Genomic DNA, 7,634 nt, shown 5'->3' on the forward strand with positions numbered 1-7,634 from the left:
ACACCTCAACTGCTAGAACAGGGCCTCATCCTCCCTGATTGAACTAACCTCGTTATCTCTAGCTTGCTTCTCGCTTGCATATATATACCTGCCCCTGGAAATTTCCACTACTTGCATCCGACGAAGTGGGTATTCACCCACGAAAGCTCATGCTCCAAAACGTCTGTTAGTCTATAAGGTGCCACAGGATTCTTTGCTGCTTTTACAGGTTTCTTTCAGGCAAGAGATGTTTGTCAGTCTGTCTGTTCACACGTAAATTGAGTGTCGTATGGTTCACAATGGGCACCCACATACAGTCTGAGCAAAATGCCAATCAAGTGAATAGAAAAGAGTTATTTACCCCTTCATGTAATACAAGAGCCAGGGATCACCCAATGAAATTAACAGGCCTCAGGTTTAAAACAAACATAAGGAAGTACTTCACATAACACACAGTCAACCTGTGAAACTCATTGCCAGAGGATGTTGTGAAGGCCAGGAGTATAACTGGGTTCAAAAAAGGGTTAGATAAGTTCCTGGAGGATAGGTCCATTGATGGCTGTTAGTTAAGATGATCAGAGACAAACCCCATGCTCTGGATGTCCCTAACCCTCTGACTGCCAGAAGCTGGGACTGGATGGATCACTCGATAATTGCCCTGTTCTGTTCACTCCCTCTGAAACATCTGGCCCCAGACACTGTCTTCTTACTGCCTCGGGGGACTGGGATATTGGAGAAGGAGCTAGGAACTAGTCCACGGGAGGAGCTTTTGTCTCACCAAGCGGGTCACAGAATAAATAAATTAATGGGGCACCATAAGCCGCGTTGAGCCTCCCTTGGCAGGCACAAAATGGTGATTTAAGGGCATGGAAGCATAGCAGGTCAAACCGGGGAGCTCCTTGGAGCTCTGAAGAGCCTAGAGGCGTGGAAGCAGGAAGGGGAGGGAACGCTCACACATTGGGAAGAACTGGCCACAGCAAGTAATAGTCTTTTTAAAACAACGTTGAGCTTTGCATTCCTCTGTCCTGTATCAGCCCCTATCAGGGACCGTGTCAAGGCCTGTTTGAGTTGTTAGATGGATTGACCTTCTGCTCAAAAATTGTCCTTGGCTGGGAAGATCCCGAATTATATGACATGTGTTGGGTGTCAGCCGAGAAAAAGGATTTGATAAGAATATGCAGCAGAAAGTAAAGAATTTCTTGTTCAACTAGTTGTGAGAGATTGTTACTCCTCTCAGGGCAGGGGGAACTGAGCCCCCCGCAGCGTCTCACAGGAGGAGCTCAGCACCTCAGAGGACAGGGCCCTGCAGTTCTGTGTAGCTACCAATTTTCCAAAGCTGCCACGTCTCCACATGCAAACCTCACATGCTGTGCTCATGAAATTAGAATGTTTTTGAGGAAAAGTTGATGCTGGTGTCAGAGACAAGCTATGTTCCCAGAGAGTAGTTCTCAGTGATTCACAGTCAAGCCAGAAGGACGTAATGAGTGGGGTCCTGCAGGGATCAGTTCTGGGTCTGGTTCTGTTCAATATCTTCTTCAATGATTTAGATAATGGCACAGAGAGTACACTTATAAAGTTTGCGGACGATGCCAAGCTGGGAGGGGTTGCAGGTGCTTTGGAGGATAGGACTAAAATTCAAAACAATCTGGACAAACTGGAGAAATGGTCTGAAGTAAATAGGATGAAATTCAGTAAGGACAAATGCAAAGAACTCCACTTAGGAAGGAACAATCAGTTGCACACATACAAAATGGGAAATGAGTGCCTAGGTAGGAGTACTGTGGAAAGGGATCTGGGGGTTATAGTGGATCACAAGCTAAATATGAGTCAACAGTGTAACGCTGTTGCAAAAAAATCAAACCTTATTCTGGGATGTATTAGCAGGAGTGTTGTAAGACACGAAACACGAGAATTCTTCCACTCTACTCTGCGCTGATTAGGCCTCAGCTGGAGTATTGTGTCCAGTTCTGGGCACCACATTTCATGAAGGATGTGGACAAATTGGAAAAAATCCAGAGAAGAGCAACAAAAATGATTAAAGGTCTAGAAAACCTGACGTATGAGGGAAGATTGAAAAAATTGGGTTTGTTTAGTGTGGAGAAGAGAAGACTGAGGGGGGACATGAGAACAGTTTTCAAGTACATAAAAGGTTGTTACAAGGAGGATGGAGAAAAATTGTTCTTCTTAACCTCTGAGGACAGGCTAAGAAGCAATGGGCTTAAATTGCAGCAAGGGCGGTTTAGGTTGAACATTAGGAAAAACTTCCTAACTGTCAGGGTGGTTAAGCACTGGAATAAATTGCCTAGGGAGATTGTAGAATCTCTATCATTGGGGATTTTTAAGAGCAGGTTGGACAAACACCCGTCAGGGATGATCTAGATCAGTGGTTCTTAACGTGGGTGCTTGGACCGCAATATAACTTCATGTAAGCAAATTCAGCACAGTGTGAAATGGACTTACACATACACACACAGAGCTCTCCCCTAAATTAAATCCAAATGCACGAGTTTGCATTACTGTATCTCTCTGTAAATTAACTAATAAAAGGCACTCCTAAAGCTGGGGATGTGAGATGCCCTTTCTGGGGTGCAGGGGCGGCTCTAGGATTTCCGCCGCCCCAAGCACGGCGGCACGCCGCGGGGGGCGCTCCAGCGGTCGCCGGTCCCGCAGCTCCAGTGAACCTCCCGCAGACGTGCCTGTGGAGGGTCCGCTGGCCCCGGGACTCCGGTGGACCTCCCGCAGGCATGCCTGCGGATGCTCCACCGGAGCCGCGGGACCAGTGGCCCCTCCGCAGGCACGTCTGTCGGAGGTCTACCGGAGCCGCCTGCCGCCCTCCCGCTGGGACGCCGCCCCAAGCACGCGCTTGGCGTGCTGGGGTCTGGAGCCGGCCCTGCTGGGGTGTGAGACCTGCCAGATTTTTTTAGACAGTAAATCATCGAAAACACAAATTAAGCACAGGCACGTAAGTACAACTACTTTGTTTAATCAAACCTAAGCATAAGATAACACTTGAACTGACCTACTTCAACGATTTTTGAGAGAACATATTTTGAGAACCAAAGGCCGCAGTAAAGGTTAAGAACCACTGGTCTAGATAATACTTAGTCCTGTCTTGAGTGCAGGGGGCTGAACTAGATGACCTCTCAAGGTCCCTTCCAGTTCTATGATTCTATGTACGTGTAGGAAACACAATACAATGCCCATGTTCTGTGGTGCACATTCTCAGCACAGGCATGGATGAGCAGAGGTCAGATCTACTGCAGTAGAGTTAAGGTAGGTTGGCAACTTTAACTGGACTTCCATATTTGCAAAGGTTTGGGTGTCTTGTATGTTTAACCTTAACTCTGCCTACAGGCCCCAACCAGGATCAGGGTCCCACTGTGCTAGGCTGGGTGCGGTACAGATGCACAGTAAAGCTGTATGATTATCCCAATTTGACACAGTAGGAAATGAGGCACACAGTGATTAAGTGACTTTTCCAAGGTTACACTAGAAGTCTATGACAGAGCTGGATACTGAGCTCAGGTTTCCAGCGACTGAACCACAAGGCCATTCTTCCTCCCTGACGTTCTCGATCTCCCTGATAGACAGCTACCACCCTCACTTCACTTTAGTGCCTTTTCCTGTGTGACAGAGCCCTGTGTGCATACACTCAAGAGGGAAATTGGCACCATTAGATCAAATCATTTGTGTGCATTGATCTTCTTCCATTCTGCCAATGGAACTAATTAACTAGTGGCCTTGCAGTGGGTGGGCCTGCGGAGAAGGAGATTAGATTGCCAGGCACACACTTGTTAGCCTCTTGCCTTTGTCTTGCTGGCTCCTGGGCAGACTAGCAGGACCCTCCCATTATCTGATTGTGTGCACTGCAGTTTTGTGCTGCTTGTATTTGTTCTGATAAAAACGGAGCACAGCCCATGCCTTCCTGCTTTTATCTCACAGGTCACACTGTCCTGTCTAACTCCTGGAGCAGTACGGGGGCGGTGGGTGAACCTTGAAGGACTTTACAAACCTCTCAGACTATTTTGCGAAGTCAGCAAAGCGAATTCCACATCCTGGGGTGGGAGTTCATGCCCAGCTTCCCAACCCAGGATGTCTGAGTGGGTCTGAAACTGGAATTTGTCAGGCCCTACGCAAAAGACCTACCTACAGGGATGAAGAGCTGGTGTCATTGCTTATCAAAAGGGTGTCAGTCTTGGACACACTTCTCCAGCAAAGAGGGGACTGGACGACTCGGGGTATTGATACTTATAGGCAAGCGAGTTTTTTGTCTCTGGTTCTCTGGATCAAGTCTGGCTGGGGTTCGCCGGGGCTGAATGTTGACCATACTATGGTGACGGTTTAATAGTGTGTATGAAATGAATGTGTGGTCTCAATCCAGTCCCCATTGCAGGCATCCACATCCCTGCCACCAATTCACAGTCTCAGCTAAGGACTAAGAGGAGCCATATAGGCTAGAGCAGGGTTGGCAAACTACGGCCCGCGGGACCGTCCTGCCCGGCCCCCGAGCTCCTGGCCCGGAAGGCTTGTCCCCGGCTCCTCCCTGCTGTCCCCACTTCCCTGCAGCCTCAGCTCGCTCGCTCCGCCGCCGGCACAATGCTCTGGGTGGCAGGGCTGTGAGCTCCTGGGGCAGCGCAGCTGCAGAGCCGGGCCTGACCGGTCTCTGTGCTGCGTGGCGGCGGCGGCATGGCCTGGCTCCAGCCGAGCGGTGTGGCTGTAGCGCCGCCAGCCACCGGTGCTCCAGGCAGCACGGTAAGGGGGCATGGAGCAGAGGGGGTTGGATAGAGGGCAGGGGGCGGGGGTGTGGATAGGGGTCAGGGCAGTCGGAGGGGAACAGGGGGTTGAATGGGGGCAGGGGTCCTGGGGGGCAGTCAGGAAGGAGGGGGGGGTTGGATAGGGAAGCGGGGGGCAGTCAGGGGACAGGGAGAAGAGGTGGTTGGGGGGGGCGTCAGGAATGAGAGGAGGGGTTGGATGGGGTGGCAGGAGTCCAGGGGGCAGTCAGGGGACAGGGATGGGGGTGTGTGGATGGGTCAGGGAACGGGGAGTTGGATGGGGTGGCAGGAGTCCAGGGGGCAGTCAGGGGACAGGGAGTGGGGGTGTGTGGATGGGTCAGGGAACGGGGAGTTGGATGGGGTGGCAGGAGTCCAGGGGGCAGTCAGGGGACAGGGATGGGGGTGTGTGGATGGGGCAGAGGGGCTGTCAGGGAACGGGGAGTTGGATGGGGCAGGAGTCCTGGGGGGTGGGCAGATAGGAGGTGGGGGCTGGGCCACGACCCCCTCCCCTAACTGGCCCTCCATACAATTTATGAAATCCGATGTGGCCCTCAGGCCAAAAAGTTTGCCTGCCCCAGGCTAGAGTCTGCTTTTTCCCCTAGAGATGGTCCCTCTGGGTCAGTATTGAAACATATCGGAAGGGGACCGAGGAGGAAGCGTGCATATTTGCAGCCCGGGCGGTGGTTAAACAGAGAACTTCAGTTTCCAGGGCTCTCAGTGCCACAATTTTCATCAGCACTGAAAAATCCTCACTTTTCTTGCCGCCTCTCATCACATGCTCTTCCACTGAGCTGGTGTCACTCTGGTTGAAGCAGCCAAATTCTGTTAAAGCCTCTGCATATGTTTAGCTCTTGAAAAGCTCACAGCGCATGTACATTCACTTAAAAGGTAATTAAGCTATAGGAAAACATTAGCAATCTCTCATGGGCAAGTTATGGCTAACAAGTTCCTTGCAGTTGCAATGAGAAGCACATTCAGCTGGGAATTCTGCTCCGGTAATTGCAGCCAGACCGTCCCAAAGAGAAGGTGCTTGTCTGAACAATTCTGTAATTAGCAATTTATTTATTACTCTGGTAAGAATTTTTCTTCCTACCTGGGGCAAGTAAAAGCTTGACTAGTTCGCTGCGTGAACACAGTATTTAGTGCCCTTTCTGGTTGATTTGAAGCACTACCGAAGCCAGAGGAGGCGTTGCTGAGGAGTGAAAATGGGCTTGTGAAATTAAAAGGAAAATAGGCGTCCCAAGCCGGCAGCAGAAAGAGCACAGAAAGACAGGAGCTGTTCAGTTCAAAGCTGGATTTCTGGGGCAGGCCCAAACTTTGTAGTCCAAGCTTCGCCAGGTCTCAAGCTTTTAATTTGATTACAGGTTTCCAGTTTGGATTTTTCACTGTTATATGCATAGCTGTGAGGAATTGTCTTTGTGCAAAGTAAAGCACAGTGGAAAACATAATCCTAACTCTACATATACAATGATGGGGTCTAAATTAGCTCTTACCACTCAAGAAAGAGATCTTGGAGTCATTGTGAATAGTTCTCTGAAAACATCCACTCAATGTGCAGCGGCAGTCAGAAAAGTGAACAGAATGTTGGGAATCATTAGGAAAGGGACAGATAAGAAGACAGACAATATCATATTGGCTCTATATAAGTCCATGGTACGTCCACACCTTGAATACTGTGTGCAGATGCGGTCACCCCATCGCCAAAAAAGATATATTGGCATTGGAAAAGGGCAACAAAAATTATTAGGAGTATGGAACAGCTTCCATATGAGGAGAGATTAATAATACTGGGACTTTTCAGCTTGGAAAAGAGACGGCTAAGATTGAGGTCTATAAAATCATGACTGGTGTGGAGAAAGTAAATAAGGAAGTGTTATTTACTCCTTCTTATAACACAAGAACTAGGGTTCACCAAATGAAATTAATAGGCAGCAGGTTTAAAATAAATAAAAGGAAGTATTTCTTCACACAACATCCAGTCAACCTATGGAACTCTTTGCCAGAAGATGTTGTGAAGGCCAAGATTATAACAAGGTTCAAAAAAGAACTAGATAATTCATGGAGGAATTACATGCATCCGATGAAGTGGGTATTCACCCATGAAAGCTCATGCTCCAAAATGTCTGTTAGTCTATAAGGTGCCACAGGACTCTTTGCTGCTTCATGGAGGATAAGGTCCTTCAATGGCTATTAGCTAGGAGGGGCAGGGATGGTGTCCATAGCCTCTGTTTGCCAGCTGGGAATGGCAACAGGGGATGGATCACCTGATGATTCCCTGTTCTGTTCATTCCCTCTTGTAGATTGCCACGGACTCGCAGGGGCGAAAGAAAATGCAGGCCTGTTATTTACCAGGCTGCACGTGGCAACAGACTATATTGGTAAGGGATGCAAGGAGAGTGTGGGTCACGATGCAAACTGCAGACACACACACACACACACACTAAACTTAATCAATTTAAAAGTTTTATTGGGGATAATTACAAGGGGTAAGGGAGCAGTGTATGATTAGCTAATAGAGTTAATGAAACTTAAAACACACAATGACTAAAATATCTACTAACAATATTTATAAACAAAGATGCAGCATTTAGTAATAACTGATACTTACAAATACAAACCAACGCATAACGACCGGCAAACGTAGAAGCTCTGTTTGAAACACGTGAGCTGAGAGAGAGGCTTTGAGGTGATCAGGCTCGGTTACGGGCATACACAGGATACACGGGTATACACAGGATACACGGGTATACACAGGATTCGTTTTTCTTTCTCCTCTCCCTGCCTGCACATGGCAGGCAGGCCATAAAGTACCCACTATGACATCATAGAAGTGTCATAGGGGACAGGGCCCAAAACCTGTTTGTGTTCGTTTCTGATTGGCAC

Source organism: Mauremys mutica, chromosome 9, assembly GCF_020497125.1.
Source record: "Mauremys mutica isolate MM-2020 ecotype Southern chromosome 9, ASM2049712v1, whole genome shotgun sequence".
Lineage (NCBI taxonomy): Eukaryota > Metazoa > Chordata > Testudines > Geoemydidae > Mauremys > Mauremys mutica.